The sequence below is a fragment of the Crinia signifera genome, chromosome 5 (assembly GCF_055691185.1).
Source record: "Crinia signifera chromosome 5, ASM5569118v1, whole genome shotgun sequence".
In the NCBI taxonomy this organism is placed as follows: Eukaryota; Metazoa; Chordata; class Amphibia; order Anura; family Myobatrachidae; genus Crinia; species Crinia signifera.
The window spans coordinates 201,652,675-201,670,697 of record NC_139221.1 but is presented as its reverse complement, the minus strand read 5'-3'; the positions used below and the strand labels follow the sequence as shown (position 1 = coordinate 201,670,697).

The window sequence follows — 18,023 nt, the reverse complement described above, 5'->3', positions numbered from 1 at the left end:
CTAGGTGGTAACCCTACTCCCAACCCACTACTTGACTAGAGTGTAGATGGCGGGCGCGGCAGCCGCTTATAAAGCCTCGCGAAATCCGACGCCGGGAGATGACGTTCTAATCACGCGGACGGACCGAGTCAGGCGGGAATCTCCGAGCGCTGCTCGGAATCGGGCTCGGAATGATGACGTCCGTGGGGGCTCGGATCTCTGAAATCCGAGCCAGCACATCTCTACTCAAAACCTGCACATCCTACCTGCTATAGCATGTATTTCACCCTAAATTGTGGCCTGGCAACTCATTTTAAAAAGAAAATTAGGGTCCCCGGTGATGATCTCTTCTGACCATGACATGAGTTGGCAATGGCGGCCAGGGGGAGGGAGACATGCAGGAGCGGTTAGGGAGATGGGGAGCAGCAGAGCCAGGCAGATGGTGACTTGCATGAGAGCACAGCACTAATGTATTGGAGGCCTATCGATGCTGGTAAAAGGAGATCTGCCTCCTATTCCCACATAGCCCTTTGACCTCATCTCACTGCCCAGCCCTCTAGCCCACTGTCACCTCAATCCATTTCACCTTGTCCCTCGTTACATTACCACATCCCATTGCCCTCTTCAAACTCACCCCCATCACCACCCCTCCCCCCCCCCAGTCTTCTTGCTCTTTCTCGCTCTCTAACAGTTACTTTTTATCTAGCCTATGCTCTCTCTCCAACACTCCGTCTCCCCCTCGCCCCTTCTATCCATCCTCTTTTTCTCTCCCCCTGCTCGCCTCTCTCTCCCTCTCTGACAGGCTCTCTCTTCCCCCTCTCTACCTGGTGCAGCTTCTCTCCCTAAAAACCACTTACTCCATCTTTAACCAGCAATTGTGCACTGAAAATCTTCATTGAATTCTTCATTGAAAAAAGACTAATAAAATGTATGGACTTCGTTTGTATACATCATTTGAAATAACAGTTAAAGGAGGGTTGAAAAGACCAATTGGGAGATCATGTAACCCCACAAGGTGCCCAGGCTCGGCACCACCACTAGGCAACTTTAGGCATTTGCCTGGGGCGACACCCACTGGAGGGCGGCACTTGGGCGCTGGACCCCCCTGGACCGAAGTAAGCGGTGCAACTCTCCGGCCACCCCCCACCCCCATGGAGTAACGCAGCGGCCCTTTCTGCATCACCCGCCAGCCCCTCCCACGTGGAGCGATGCATCGCCAGCCGCATTACCCGCCAGCCCCTTCCCTCCCATGGAGCAATGCGGCAGCCGCATCACACACCCCCGCGGTAGCATAACCCCCCCCCCCCTGTGGAGGGACGTGGCGGCGGCTGAATCAACCCCGCCTGGGCCGCTGCGGTACCTTGCACCGTTCCTGAAGGTGCCATCCCACAACTGACATGTCTGATTCAAACCTCTGGGTATAGGCACACTTGGATTTATACCATTCTTATTTAGAAATCTATATACTTAATATCTGTGAAGTGACCCATTTACAACTTTTAAGTAATTTATTGTGCCACCTAAACCAATCAGTTACACAATTTGTGTCCCATAGTTTCTTTTGTATCCATCCCCCATTCTGCCTCCTTGTGCCTCTAAAATCCAAGTCTGACCTGATTACCCTGGCAGCTCCCCGGGAGAGCTCACATACTATATGTCACTGGATGTGCCATTTTTTACATGTAATAAATCCCTGGAAGCTGCAGGTGGAAGTTTTTTTTACTTTCATTCATCCGCCTGGCTCTTACTACGCACTCTCCCAATACATCGAATGTGATACATCACGGGTGCTGAGAAGCACCCTCAATGTGCCACTGACAGCTGCACATAAGATTTATCTAATGTGCAGCACGTATGCTCTCCAGCTCTGATCTGAACGCACGGGACCACGCATCGGATCAAATGTCATTCACATGCAATTTGGGCCAATTTTACATGATTTCTTGGCCTTATTCGCCAGAAATCGGGACAAAATCACATAGGGTATAGGGGCCTTGACTGTGCCCTGTAATGACTATCTGTTCCTCTTCTGCCTCTCTGAGCCTTTGGGCCAGATGTATCAAGCTTCAAAAAGTAATAAAATGGAGAGTGATAAACAACCAGCCAATCAGCTCCTCTCTGTCATGTTACAGGCTGGGATTGAAAAATGTCAGATAGGAGCTGATTGGCTGGCTTTTTATCACTCTCCATGTTATCACATTTGAAGCTTGATACATGTGGCCCTTAGTCTGTGCCCCTTCTACCTAAATGTGCCAAAATATGTGTCCTTTCTGCCAGTTTTCCTTTCCGTATCCTCTCCTCCTGTTTTGGTACTATTTTGTCTTTATTTCGCTCCCGATCTTCTCGCCTTCATGTTCCATCCCTTGCCCCCACCACTTGTTGTATGCAACCTCTCCTGTTTCAGTAGCACCCACAGCTTGTTCCATTCCCTGATCTGTGGTGCTTCAGTCAGCGCATCCCAATTGCCCACTATTCAGTGTCCCACTGGTTCCCCATGAGTACAGCTGATAGCTTCACCCTGCACTTCTCTTCTGCCAGACTGGTGTATTCACATTAGAAAAGAAAACACGGTTTGTGTGTGGGGGTGTCGGACATTTATGGTGTGCCTGGGCACATAACACACCCTCTCCCATGGAAATACAACACACCCTCCCTTTGCCCACTAAGATTTAGCCTAGCTATGTCTAAATGGGCTACAAACTTGTGGTCTAAAGGACCTGGTACTTTACGCAAGTGTCTTGTAAAAGGTAATGTCCTTTTGTCCGCTAGGATTTAGCCTACTTATGTAAAATGGGCTGGAATCAAGTGGCCTAAAGGACCTGGTCCTTTACAACAGATGCTCATAAAATATTGGGTCCCTTTTCCCACTTGGATTTAGCCTACTTATATAAAATGGGCTGGAATGAAGTGGCCTAAAGGACCTGGTCCTTTACACCAGATGCTCATAAAATATCAGGTCCCTTTACCCACTTGGATTTAGCCTACTTATATAAAATGGGCTGGAATGAAGTGGACTAAAGGACCTGGTCCTTTACAACAGATGCTCATAAAATATTGGGTCCCATTGCCCACTTGGATTTAGCCTACTTATATAAAATGGGCTAGAATCAAGTGGCCTAAAGGACCTAGTCCTTTACACCAGATGCTCATAAAATATTAGGTCCCCTTGCCCACTAGGATTTAGCCCACTTATATAAAATGGGCCGGAATCAAGTGGCCTAAAGGACCTGGTCCTTTACACCAGATGCTCATAAAATATCGGGTCCCTTTGTCCACTTGGATTTAGCCTACTTATATAAAATGGGCTGGAATGAAGTGGCCTAAAGGACCTGGTCCTTTACAACAGATGCTCATAAAATATTGGGTCCCATTGCCCACTTGGATTTAGCCTACTTATATAAAATGGTCTAGAATCAAGTGGCCTAAAGGTCCTGGTCCTTTACAACAGATGCTCATAAAATATTGGATCCCATTGCCCACTTGGATTTAGCCTACTTATATAAAATGGGCTAGACTCAAGTGGCCTAAAGGACCTGGTCCTTTACAGCAGATGCTCATAAAATATTGGGTCCCATTGCCCACTTGGATTTAGCCTACTTATATAAAATGGGCTAGAATCAAGTGGCCTAAAGGACCTGATCCTTTACACCAGATGCTCATACAATATCAGGTCCCTTTGCCCACTAGGATTTAGCCTACTTAATACTTATATAAAATGGGCTGGAATCAAGGACCTGGTTCTTTAAGTGAGTCTTTTAGACCACTAGGAAATAGCCTAATTGGTACTTGTGTATTATCACGGCGCCCATCGCAGCCCATAAGGCATGCGATGGTGTGCGATGCGATGTCCCACGATGTTCCCCAATGTCATACAATGTTAAAATTGTATGGCATTGTATATGGCATACAATGCCATGCGATTATAAATTGTATAAGCACCCTAATGGGTGCTTACAATGTTAAATGCACCCCCACGCCACCCCCAGTATGAACGTGAACCCGAAGCGTGCCGAGCACAGCGAGCCCGCGAGGGGCGGCGGTACGTGTCCTACGACCTTTTCATACCCCCACTATCCACGTCGGCGTGGAGTGGATTATATATAGCGTGGCGAGCGCAGCGAGTCCCGCGAGGGGACGCGCTTAACTTCACAGGTATACGCGTCCACTCGCCACGCTTCGGGCTCGGTGGCTCACCACACTATTTAAGATCAACTCCACGCCGACGTGGATAGTGGGGGTATGAAAAGTTCAGAGGACGCGTACCGCTGCGCTCGCCACGCTTCGGGTTCACGTTCATACTGGGGGGTGGCGTGGGGGGTGCATTTAACATTGTAAGCACCCATTAGGGTGCTTATACAATTTAACATCGTATAGGGGGCTTACATCGCATCGGGTGTATGGCATGCTATGTGATGAAAAATCGTGCAACTTAATATCGGGGGTGCCGTGATAATACACAAGTACCGCCTAATTTTATTGAATTGGCTAAATCAGTGGATAGAGGGACCGGTCCTTTATCCCACTAGAAAATAGCCTAACTTTAATGAATGTGCTAAATCAAAGTGGATAGAGGGACCAGGTCATTTAACCCACTAAGAAATAGCCTAGTTTTATTGAGTAGGCTAAATCAGTGTGAATAGAAGGACCTGTCCTTTAGCCCACTAGGATATAGCCTATTTGTATTGAGTGGGCTTAATCACAGTGCCTGGAGGTACAAGGTCCTTTAGTCAACTACAAAATAGACTCAACCGTGAAGGGAGATAGCGGAGAGCAGCACTTGCTGGATTATAAAGTGTGAGTGGCGGAGTTCTGTCAGTGTGACGTCACTAATTGGGAAGCACTGAAGGGGAGGGATGTACATTACCAGGGAAGTCCAGGAACAGAGCATTTTCTCCCTCATGGAGGGTCAGGTAGGCAAGTAAGTACATACAGTGTACATTGTGTCTGGTAAATGCTGAGGCAGCAACATTTCTGTTACAGGCCATGCTCGTTGTAGGATCCAAGTGTTATGTTGCTATAGCATGTGCATGTGGCCTTATTTATGTGCAGCGGCTTGGAAAGGATCTGAGGGACAGATTTATTAAGTCCGGAGAAGTGATAACACAGCAGCCAGACACATCCTAACTGTCATTTTTCAAACCTAGATTGTAACTTGACAGCAGCTGATTGGCTGCTACATTATTACCAGTGGCGGCTCCTACATCAGCAGAGGAGAGGGAGTGCCGCAATGCTACCCCCCCTCTCCGGTGTCACCACAACCTGCTTGTGTGGAATCCCGATCGCCGTTGCGGGACCGCCTCATGCGCAGAAGCCTCCTTGGTACTATGCGTGTGCTGGCCCTAGCCTCAATGGGGCTGCTTCGGGAGCAGACCTGTAGAATTGTATACGGCCCTGGTCCGGCACATGCGCAATATCGTCAATGGTAATATGCTTGCACAGAACCCTTTTTTTAGGGGCTGCCCCACAGTTGCATAGTGAGGAACGCCTCCAAATGAACACTTTAGTCTTCTGCAGGGCTTAGTACATCTGCCCCTCAGACTCCTATCTAGTCACATCTTCATATCAATATTACCCTGTTTGGTATTGATTTCATGTTTCACTGTCCATAGCATTAAGGGGCATACACACGGGCGCAGTGGCTTGCTCCGCTTGCCATCTGGTTAATAAAGGCAATAGTTAGAGTCGTGAATAATGACAGTGCGAGCCCACCAACCTTGATCCTCCCCGTCTATCAAGGTCGATCAAGGCGTGTAACATAGTTCGACTTGAAAGGTCCTTTTTCTCACTAGGATCTAGCAACTACCCTCCCTTCACGGTTGTGTCTATATGCCCTTCGTGGAAAGGATCTGATCCTTATGGTGCAGGGTAAATAGCTAAATCATTACAGAGCAGGCTTATTCCCCTTCACCCTAAGGACTTTTATGCCCCTAGTGGTTAGATCCTGGATAAGAAGGGGAATTAGCCAGCTCTCTAGAGCTAATGCTATATTCCCTTCGCCATAAGGTCATTATGGATCAAAAGATGTTAAGACCTTATGGTGAAGGGCATATAGCCAGTTTTACAGTGATAATGCTATATTCCCCTCGCCATAAGGACATTATGGACCAAAAGATGTTAAGACCTTATGGTGAAGGGCATATAGCCAGCTTTACAGTGATAATGCTATATTCCCTTCGCCATAAGGACATTATGGACCAAAAGCTGTTAAGACCTTATGGTGAAGGGCATATAGCCAGCTTTACAGTTATAATGCTATATTCCCTTCGCCATAAGGACATTATGGACCAAAAGATGTTAAGACCTTATGGTGAAGGGGAATACAGCAGCTTTATGGTGATAATGCTACTGTATATTCCCTTCGCCATAAGGACATTATGGACCAAAATATGTTGAATCCTTATGGCGAAGGGCATTTAGCCAGCTTTACTGTGATGATGCTATATTCCCTTCCTCATGAGGAGCTTTATGGACCCATAGATGTTAAGTCCTTATGGTGAAGCAGAATAGGCCAGCTTTACAGTGATAATGCTATTTTTTCTTCACCGTAAGGACCTTTATGGTCCCATAGATGTTATGTGCTTATGGTGAAGGGGAATAGGCCAGCTTTCTAGTAATAACGCTATTTTTTTCCCACCATAAGGATCCTTATGGTGAAGGGTATTTAGCCAACCTTACTTTGTTTATACTATTTCTCTTCACCATAAGGACCCATAGATGTTAGGTTGTTATGGTGATGGGGAATAGCCCAGCCTTGTAGTGATACTGCTATTTTCCCTACACCGTAAGGTAGGGCTCGACAAATTTCTCCAAAATCTAGGAGCCAGCATGAAAGTTTAGGAGCCAGACAAACTAAAACACTAAATCACCCCCCCCCCCTCCAAAAAATGCTTTGCTTCATTCTAGAAATGCAGCATTTATAGCTAATCTCAATAATTTAGTTGTCATTACTTATCCTGTTACCGGGCACCCTTCTGCAAGCTGATCCCTTTCTCACATTGTCCCTTAATAATTATCCCCTTTCTGGGCACCCTCCTTGCACCCTGCGGGCAGCTTCCTCCTGGTCACCCCTTGCCCTCCCGGGTCCCATTGGCCGGTGCATTGCGCACAGAGTAGAGGCACCATCTGCCATGACACAAGCAGATAAAAGCCAGGGATGGGTCAGCTTCAACGGCATGGCATTGTGTCTCTACCCGCTAACCTTCTCCAGTAGGGGTGCAGGAGGAGAAAGCCACCCGCTGTCGATGCCCAGCACGCACTCATCTTCTGCAGCCTGATCTGGCAAGCTCCCTGGGACTACTGGGCTGCACAGCCCCCGATCCTCATTTTCCCTGCAGAACACCAGCCTTCCATAATGCGGAACGAGCACTACCTCTACTGCCCGGCCCCTCTGCCAGGACGGTCATGGACAGTGGCAGGTGGGGAGTTTGACTGGGCGGTACACCTGTTAAAGCGTAACGCAGGTGTCCTAAGGCGAGCTCAGGGAGGACAGAAACCTCCCGTTGAGAAGAAGGGCATCACCGCTGATACTATTCGCCAGCAGCAGGATCCTCCGCTCTAGTGAGCCGCCTGCCCTCGCACCTTATCATCCTTCGGGTGCTCCTGCAGGCGGGTGTGCCCTGCCAACACATCAGAGGCTTCCAGAAATTGGGGGCGTGGCTTCACGGTGTATGGCAGGCCCCAGCGTCTGAGAGTGGAACGCTACTCAGAAGGATCTCCTACCCAGATGCTGCGAGTTCACCTATGAAGGGGCTACTATTGTCCGATGGACCAGTAACACTGGGTATGTGGGCTACAATGTTATAAAAGGAGCTTAGAGACACTGCCACGTCCTATGACCTATCTCCTCAGCAGGCCACAGCACCCACAGGAACTTGTCGCCAGGAAGGAAAATCTGGTCGCCATAGCGACCTGGCTCCCGGAGTTTGTCGAGCCCTGCCGTCAGGACTTTTTTTGTCCCATAGATGATAGGTCCTTATGCATGGGCCCAGGAAAACACTGGGTGTTCCAATGGGAATGCAGACAGACACTTGCCTTCTGGGGGTGGGCAGCTTATGTCACAGTTCATTAGCCACCTCCCCATTCTCGGACCCAAATGCCGCAAGTCTAGGTCAGTCCAGATTGACTTAGGTTTGCGAGCAGGGGAAAAAGTAATTAGATGATTCGCAACCATGGTAGTTAAGCTACCCTACGAATGGATATTAATGCAAAACATCCATTTGCAAAGCTGCAGGGATGTGTGGATTGTGGCAGTCAGCGTTGTAAAGCTCGCCAAGCAGCAAATTCTCACTGCTTAGTGAGTCAATCAGAATAATTTAATTTTAAGTTACATTTTATTCAGTATTATAGGACTTTCACCCATATCTCTACTTACTATTCTTGTATGGGTGTTTTAGGACAGTGGGTGAACGGTAGTGTAGTTCAATTCAGTTTCCTCAAACCGTCAGAATTTATGGACGGAGAAACGCGTCAAGACTCTATCTACATTTAAACATTTCCGACTACCACCATCAGAAACAGCCAAAACTACAAACCTACTGTTGCCCAGTATCCAACCGACTGAATTGAACTACACTACCGTTCACCCGATTGATCTTGGCGGTGCCCCAGCGCCACAACAGGTGCAATCTCCATCGCAGAAACCAGGGCGTCTACACCTGTGTCAACTCCCAGCGCGGGCCCCTTCCATCTCGGGGCTACGCTGGTAACGAGTGGACCAAGCGTCACCCGCCATCAGCTGCATACTCCGGGAGAGGTATAACATCTACAACTGTGTCAGCTCCCAGCGTCGGCTCCCACAACATCGGGGCCACGCTGGTTGTCAGCAGACCAGTCCTCACCTGCTTTAGGAGTGTCTGCTCCCGGTACCGGCTCCCAGTCCATCAGAGCAACACCGGTGGAAGCGGACACGCAGCTAATGGACTTCTGCTACCGTCTTCATACAAACACTGTCTCCTAAATTGAATTGGATAACCACAATAACTTCATTTGGAAGTGACATTCATTATACCCATTTGGGAGCTCTATACAAGGTTGGCAATTGATTATGAACTTGGGCTACTATTGGTGCTAGTCGGAATGCATTTTTAATTTAAAGTGTATTTAATTTTATTGTGTACATGCACGTATACATAATTGTGTATTTTAAGGTGTATTTATTATATTAAAAATAATAATCAAGTAAAAATTTAATAACAAAAGATCAACACAGTGCGCTCTCTTTATTTTGTGTATTTGTTTACCAGCAAGGCTTAGTAGTCTTTTGTTGGGAGCAGCACATAAGCTGTGGATTTGAGTGTATATTTAATTTTTGTTCATATAAATCAATTTACATACATAAGCAAAACTGCGCCTGATTTTCCCATCTGGGCAACCCCTTTTTTAGCAATCATACTGCCCCGTGTGTACGCACTTTAAATTATGTACATTTCAAGTGAGACACACTTAAACAAATTATAAACATAAGAAAAAAAAAACAGGAAAAATAAGCAGATTTACACATTGTTCTTTTTAAATTTGTTTTATTGCATCATACAAACCGATGACTGGAGAGAAAATATAATTGCTAATAAGATCAGAAAAGGAGAGAAGAGAAGAATGAAAATATCCCAAACATCCAGCAGGAGGAAATACCACAGTTATTCATATTTTCTTTTGCAGCTGTGGCTGAGAGCCGGGGGTGCACAGTGCAGCCATGGGTGCAGCTGCCAGGTGGGTGAGATATCGGGGAAGGGGTGCAGCCGTGGGTGGGAGGGTGGGGGGGTAAATGTGTACCTGCACACCGCCAGTAATCCCCGCGCTTCTGCTGCGTGAAAACATTTCTAGTCACACGGGTGTGACGTCATCTGAGGACAGTGGGTCACATTGGGAGGACGCCATCAAAGATCCTTTCCACGAAGAGAAACTAGCCGCTACCATGATGATATGGCGGCTTTGGTGTATTGTGCTCGGGCTGAGTGCTGAACCACAATATTCAGTTTTGTACCGGTCAGTAACGGTGTGGGGTGTAATGCACGTGGGGCAGGTGCTGGGGTGGGGTGTAATGCACGTAGGGCAGATGCTGGAGTGTAATGCATGGGGAGGGAGTGTGCAGGTGCCGGGGTGCAATTAGGAATGCCAATCCTGGGATTGAAAAATGCTCAATCCCGGTATTCCCGGGATCGACATCCCTAGTTGTGTCAGGCGTGTCTCATACCCACCCCCACATTTACTTACATTAGCGGGCGGCCGGGAGTGGAGTAGGTTCGGAGGTGCATGGTGCCTCCAGGCTTGTGCACCTCCTCCTCAGCAGACAGCACAGCAGCTGGAGAAGAGGCAGGCCAGAAAGGAGGCAGGCGGGCGGGCAAAGGAGAAGAGGCGGACGTGCGGAGGAGAGTGGAAGGGGGCGGGCACAGGAGAAGGCTGCAAGAGTGGGCGGTGTGGCCTGCACAGCGTGACCTCTACTGTCAAGCTTCGGACAGGGTCAGGATTCGGGAACAGCCGGGCAGCGTCTGAGCGAGTGCTCAGATGCTGCCCGGCATTCTAATTCCGGCAGTCTAATTCCGAAATCCCGGGTTTGTACATTCCAATCCCGGACTTTTGTGGCCAAATCCCGGGATCCGCCACCCTAGGCGCAATGCACGGGTGGGTGGGGTGGGGGGCGAGGGATGGGGGAGAGGTGCCGGGGCGCAATGCACGGAGGTGGGGGAGGGGAGTTCGGAGAGACGCTAGGGAAATAGGGCACACTGAGGGAGCATATGGGGAATCAAGCTGCAGGGGGCGGCAGGTTGGAGACACGCTGGGGGTAATAGGGCACACTGAGGGAGCATGAGGGGAGTCAGGCTGTGCGGGCGAAGGGAGCAGGTCAGGGAGATGTTGGGGGCAATAGGGCACATGTAGGGAATCAGTCTGCAGGGAGGGAAGGCAGGTCGAAGAGTGTACCTGCACACGGCCTGCTTCTGCTGCTTGAAAACGTCTCTAGTCACATGGGTGTGACGTCATCTGAGGACAGCGGGTCACATGGGGAGGACGTCAAGGATCCTTTCCACAAAGGGAAACTAGCCGCTACCCTTCCTGCTGGCACCAAATAAAAACTGAGGAGCTGAGCATGGAGGCCGGGTTATAGGGGAGAGGGACCAGGCATCCTGAGAAACTTTCAAAGCTTTGCTGATTGGTGCCACGGTCCTCTAGATCCACCTACAACGCCAAGGTCACCCTGTGGGAGCCATGGAACCCGGAGAAGAAAATAATAGAGGAAAGAAAAAGGGGAAGGAGCAGATGGAGTGAGATAAAGAGGGGGAGAGAGGAGAGTCAGAGAAAGGATTGAGATGAGAGGGAGGAAGGTGATGGCGAGCTTAGAGTGGATGAGGTGAGAGGGCACAGGCTAAGAGGGTCACGAGTTGACACGAGAGGGAAAAGGGTACAGGGAGAGGGAAAAAAATAGGAAAAATGGAGGTGTGGTGAGATGAGGGGGGCGAGATGAGAGGGAATAACCCGACGGGGGTGGAGAGACAGCGGGTGAGCTGACAGAGGGTGGGTGACTGTGTGAGCTGGTGGGGAGCAAGAGAGGGCAGAGCGAAAAAGAGTAAAGATGGGGTGGGGTGGAGAAGTGAAATGAGAGGGGGAAGGTGACAGGTCAAGAGGGGGATGAGGCAAGAGGGGGTGAGGAGAGAGAGGGTGAGCTTACAGAGCTAGAGGGAGTGAGGAGACAGCGCTAGAAGGGTAGAGAGTGAGCTGACTATAGAAAAAGAGTGAGGAGAGCGAAAAAGAGGAAAGAGATGGAGTGGCTCACTATTAAGGGCCCCCATACATTAGCCCGACTTGTCCTAGGACCTGATTTCCCCGGCAGACTCCCGGGAGGGGTCACACATGATTAGGCACTTCATGTGTTACCCCTCCCGGGAGTCTGCCGAGTTCCGCATATGATAAATCGCCATGCAATCTATCATATGCAACTCCCGGGGAGCTGCAGTCGGAGAGCGGTGCAGAATCAGCAGCGAGGGACGCTAGGGAGCTTGAGCGGGGGGGGGGGGGGATGGTAACTTGACAAATGGGCAGCGGACGCGGGGGCTGGAGAGCTGGCCAGGGGACAGAGGCAGCATGCGTGGGGACGCCGGTGACTCGACGAGGGAGCTGGGCAGGAGGATCGGAGACTCGCTCTGCAAGGAAAAAAAAAAACAATACAAATGAATGGGCAGCCAGTGATTGGCTGAGAGCCAATCACTGGCTGCCCATTCATTTGTAATTTTTTATATATTTTTTCCTTACAGAGACTAGTCCCCGAGCCTCCTGCCCAGCTCCCTCGCCGGTACACTGGCGCCCCCCCGCGCACTGCCTGTGTCCCCTGCCCAACATTCCAGCGCCCGCTGCCTATTTGACAGCTTACCATTCCCGCCCCCCCCTCCCCCTGCAGCTCCCCAGCATCTACCGCCACTGACTCTGCCCAGCTCTCCGGCCTCACCGCTCACTGCTACTGCCCACCTCTCTAACTGCCCTTGCAATGTCCCCCGCTGACCCTGCCCGACTCCGATAAGCACGGGACCGCGCTTCAGATCGGAGGGGATGTCTAAAAATGCGATTTGGCCCGATTCATCCGAATTGGGTGAAATTGTGCCCAAATTGCATAGTGTGAGGGGGTCTTAAGAGAGGGTGATAGGGCACAGTGAGTAACAGAGAGAGCGAGAAGAAAGAGTGGGGGAGTGAGGGGGCAGTCAGAAGAAGTAGGTGATATATATATATACATACATACATACATACATACACACACACACACACACATACTTAGCGGCTCTGCTTGTCCTCCTCGTCCTCTGTCCTGTTCAACCTCCCAGCAGCGTGCAGCTCCGGCTTCCGGCGAGAGGTAGCAGACCGGTCCCAGCAGTGCGCAGCTACTCCCATGGGAGGTGGCAGGTGGGTCTAGGCGGTGCGTGGCTCAAGCTCCCATGGGAGATGGCATGTGGGTCCCAGTGGTCTGTGGCTCTGGTCTCCCGCAAGAGGTGGCAGATGCAAACCCTGGAATCAAGGAAAAAGACAGCAGGGGAGAGATGAGGCGACAGACAGGGTGAAACAGAGCAGGGACAGAAAAAAAAAATAAGGAGAAAAGGGGAAGGAACAGAAAATAGGACAAATAAGGGTGAGAAAAAAGAGGGGGAGAGAAGCGAATCAGAAAGGATTTAGGTGAGAGGGGATAGGCGAGATGAGAGCACGGGGTGAGCCGACGGACGGACCGACGGACGGACGGGGGGGGGGGGGGGGCGGACAGACACTGGTTGAACTTGAGCCGACAGGGGGGGGGGGGGGGGGTACCACAACAACACAGACACGGGGTGAGCCGACGGGGGGATGTGTGTGTGAGCCGACAAGGGACAGACACGGGGTGAGCAGCATACGCCCCGTAAAATGTGTACCTGCAGTGCACACAACAATCCCCGCGCTCCTGCCGCCGGGCGCTTCAGTTCAGTTCAAACGGTAGAGTCTAGTTCCCATGCAGTATAGGTTACAGGATGTGACGTTCAGTGAGGGCGGAAGTTGTTAGATGCCCTCACAACGTTTTTTAATTTATGTGTAATTTATGTAGGTGTCGGTTATTTTGTTTTCTTTTTGCACCATTGTACCCTCGCGGGCTCGCTACGCTCGCACGCTTCGGGCACGGTGGCTCGCTTCGCTCGCCACAGATTTATATTCCCCCTCCAGGTATACGTGGACCCAGGGCATGATGGGAAAATTACCAAAACTGCATGGGATCTAGACACTACCCAGTTCAAACCTTCTTAGTCACATGGGTGTGACGTCATCTGAGGGCAGCGGGTCACATGAGGGACGACGTCATCAAGGACCCTTTCCTCGACGGGAATCTAGCCGCTACCCCGCTATCTCCCTTCACAGTGTCAGCCGCATGCCGCCATCTTACCTCTGTTACCCTGGCAACAGGAACAAGCGTCAGGATGGGCTGCGGGGGATTCTAGGAAATGTAGTGCGTTCCGCTCTCAGGCGCTGGGGGGCCTGCCACACGCCGTGAAGCCACGCCCCCAATTTCCGGAAGCCACTGGTGATTTGTTTGCGCGGCACCCCCGAACCTCCAGCCAGCAAAGGTGCCTGCAGTACTGATCTTCAGACTCCTCCCCCTGATAAGATCGTCAGAGGTTGATCACGTGATGTACAGTATGAGGATATAATCACGCTGCTTGCGGTGCCCGGCTTCTTCATTTCAATTTTGTCTGGAGGAGGGAAGTGTCAGCGCCGCTGCGGAAGAAAGAGGAAGATGTCGGGGACTACCGGGACGGTTAAGCAGATCTTTTTCCAAGACAACGATAGTTTCATCGGAAGACTTACGGAGGGGAGCCGTGGATATCACACCGGCCCCTAGCCAGAGCTGGCGGCGGAGGCGACTGAGCCGTAAGCGGTGGATGGTGTCGGGTGAGATGGGCTCAGGCTTGGTTGGGGAAGGTGGCTCCTGTCACTGTGATTCCGCTGCATGTCACATTCACTCCGTGATTTATGGTCTATCCGCGTGTTTCCTGTTCTCTCCTGGTATATCCCTAGTGCTCGCACTGGGCCCGCATTATGCTGCTTGTGGTGGTGTATGTCTCCTTTTCAGCTGTGTATATTAAGTTTCAGAATTTAGTTATTTGAGCTAGTGTATGCTGCCCTGATTTATGCAGTTATTACTGCAAGCCTAACATAACACAGCTGCTGCAGCCGGGCGCACTGCATTGAATAAACTTTTGATAAACTACGATACCCAACAGCCCTTGGTCCGTGCGAGGATTTGGAGCTGTAGTTTACTTCGTTTCTTAATTGACCTGTGATGCGCCAGCCAAAGTCAGGTTAAGAGGAGCACAGTAAGAGAAGCACAGTGGTAAAGTTACATCAGCCCAGCATTTGTATCCATATGTACTATCCGAAATGGGTGCGGGGCTACACAGCACTGGTGTACAGTCAGTGCGCTGCTAGCCGGCCCACAGTATTGGAGACTCATAGGGCTGGCCATTGTTGCCATAGATGGTGTTGAAATATGGTATGGATGACCATCGATATCTTTACTAATCGATGGTCATCCGTTTTGGTTCACTGACTGGCCTGTGGGCCAATTAAAACACGGGGACTGAGCTTCATGGGTGCGGGGGGGGATTTTTGAGAAAAATAAAAGTAAAACATCGGTTTTGCTGTGCCATCGATGAAGGGAAACCAATTGGTTCTCCCCCATCGATGGCAAAATTATTCAACATCGGCCATATACCTGGCAATCCCTAGAGGTAGTACACCTCACTATATGATAGCACCCTGAGTAACCCAACATGGTGAGTGTGACTCAGGGAAGGGAAATATACGGTATGAACTTCAGTGCAGGGGTGACTTCTGTATGTGTGACTGAGTAGGTGTTTAACTGTGCATATATATATATATATATATATATATATATATATGTGTGTGTGTGTGTGTATATATAAATATATTATATATATATATATATATATATTGTATATGTGTGTGTGAATGATGGGGAGATCGGTGTAAAAAGCTATTACTGTTGGAGACAAAGTGGATTTATAAATTGGGCACAATGAGCCCAAGGGGCCCAAATAAACACCTTGGTCTAATAAATTTCATCTAGGGACCAATATAAGACACCACTAGTGAAACATTAGCAGTACCTGCTTACCCTGGGTTTGTATAGATCTTATTAATGGGAGCCGACACAGATAGTTTCCTTAAATCTTCATTTAAAAACCAGGGGGTGTTCAGACCAACATTAGCTCTGGTATCCCTTTAGAGGACTAAGGTCTGGTTCAACATAGTCCCGCAGGAGGCACAAGGCAGTAAAACAAATTATTTATAGTTTAAGCGTAATTATTGCTTTTATTTTGGTGTTGTCGACATAGTATGTCGGCGATAATTCACAATTGGCAAAACGAGGTAGCAGCCTGGAGATCATAAACGGCATGGCTCGACAGGGGTGTCTGCTTGCAGCAGCTTTTTAACAGAATGTTTGATCCATTTATTATATATTAACACATTTTAGCACTGCATATGATGTTTTAGAAATTAATGTTACACGAGCAGAATTGTGCCACCGTCAATGGCTGCAATCTCTAAGGTAGCAGCCCGTATAACTACATCACTCATACAGACTGCCTACACTTAAAAATACACTTATTACTATCAGTCACACAGATTAATGATTATTTTATGTACTTTTTACTTGCAGAATGTATACCCAAGCATTGCCATGGGAACCGGCAGGCGGAGGATGACGACCATCTCTGGAAGCTGATGCTCCTGACTGGGCATTGGGACTGCTCCGCCATGCCAGGCAAGGAAGGCAAACGAGAGGGGCAGCACATAGGGGGGTAAATTATGCTTATATACTTGTTCACTGATGCAGAGTCTTTATCCTGATGAAGGGGACGCGGGCCCCGAAACATTGAGTCTTTATTAAAAGCACTTTTTTTCACTTCAATATCTGCAAAGAAAGACATGTGGTGCAGATGCACACTCCATATTATTAAATCAATAATAGAGGCTCTTGGTATATTAATTGGCCAAGAAATATTTGCCCACCAACCAGCTTCACGGTGGCCTCATTTCTGGTGGGTCCCTAATACTAAGAATCTGGGGCGCGGAACCCCAAAAAGGCCAGCATAAGCCAGTCACCCCAGGGCAGCACACAAGTGAAAAACTAAGTTATAAATGTGTGTTAATAAGAAAGAAGCAGGAGCTAGAGGTTAAAAAGTGTAGTGCTAGGAAGTATAATATTAGTGAAAATAAATAGTGCTAAATAAATGTTAGGGTGTGCCACCCCGAAAGCCTACTCGGTTACACCAACCCAAGGGGAGCCGCGCCCCAAATCCATCTCCAAGACTAGCAATTAGTGTAAATTTTTAGGTCTTACCATCATTGTGCCCTCAGTTTACACTAATTGCTAGTCTTGGAGATGGATTTGGGGCGCGGCTCTCCTTGGGTTGGTGTAACCGAGTTGCTTTCGGGGTGGCACACCCTAACATTTATTTAGCACTATTTATTTTCACTAATATTATACTTCCTAGCACTACACTTTTTAACCTCTAGCTCCTGCTTCTTTCTTATTAACACACATTTATAGCTTAGTTTTTCACTTGTGTGCTGCCCTGGGGTGACTGGCTTATGCTGGCCTTTTTGGGGTTCCGCGCCCCAGATTCTTAGTATTAGGGACCCACCAGAAATGAGGCCACCGTGAAGCTGGTTGGTGGGCAAATATTTCTTGGCCAATTAATATACCAAGAGCCTCTATTATTGATTTAATAATATGGAGTGTGCATCTGCACCACATGTCTTTCTTTGCAGAACTACAAGTCCCAGCATGATAGCACCTCATGTAAATCGGGTGTGCATTCTAAGATCCCCCCTCCCCCATAAGCTCACTTCAATATCTGGCTTTAACAAGTCTGAGTGCCCCGGCCAAACAGCTGTCTCTATCTGTCTCTGAAAATCTTTTAACCAAGAAGTGCAGTGTAGCCCATCATTTTTGAGTATTGAGAGGAAAGAGATCCCAATACACAAATCTTGTTTTATATGGGGTACTCCCCATCATTTTCAAGACATGAATTTTTTACTTTTTTTACTTTCATTAGTGTGAGAAATTAAAGAGATAAGAGATGTCTGAAAATAGTGCCTTCATTTAAATACATATGGGGAACCAATGTCTTGCTTTACTTACATATGAAATTGTGCCTAGATTATACTTTACTATCTGAGTGAAAAGTGAGGATTGTTCCTCGTGTTTCATAAACTTCTTTAATGTAGTGTTCATTCTAGCACATGCTATATTTGAAAACCCATGCAGTTCCTGTTCACTTCCTGGGGTGTCGCTGTCTGGTTTGCATATCAGTGCTTATAAATCGACTACACTGTGTTAGAAGTTACTAAAGCAGTGACACCCCAGGCAGGGAAGAGAAACTGCATGGGTTTTCAAAGATAGCGGGTGCTAGAATGAACACTATTTAATGTCCATAATTCCTCTCTAATTCTTTAAACATTGCATTCTCTAATGCGGGTCTGAAGAGGGGGTTTCCACATATATAGATATATAC

General features: G+C 48.7%; 1 long non-coding RNA gene across 5 annotated transcripts in view; it reads left to right on the top strand.

Moving 5' to 3' along the window:
• Positions 1–13,794: 13,794 nt before the first annotated feature.
• LOC146080783 (uncharacterized) overlaps positions 13,795–18,023 on the top strand; it is a 64,295-nt gene continuing 60,066 nt past the window's right edge. Inside the window, exons 1-2 of one of the 5 annotated variants that reach the window (XR_014474976.1) lie at positions 13,795–14,370; positions 16,163–16,304. This is a non-coding gene — a long non-coding RNA (uncharacterized LOC146080783). The remainder of the gene's footprint in view (positions 14,371–16,162; positions 16,305–18,023) is intronic. The other 4 variants (XR_014474978.1, XR_014474977.1, XR_014474975.1 and 1 more) reach the window with 4 other exon arrangements.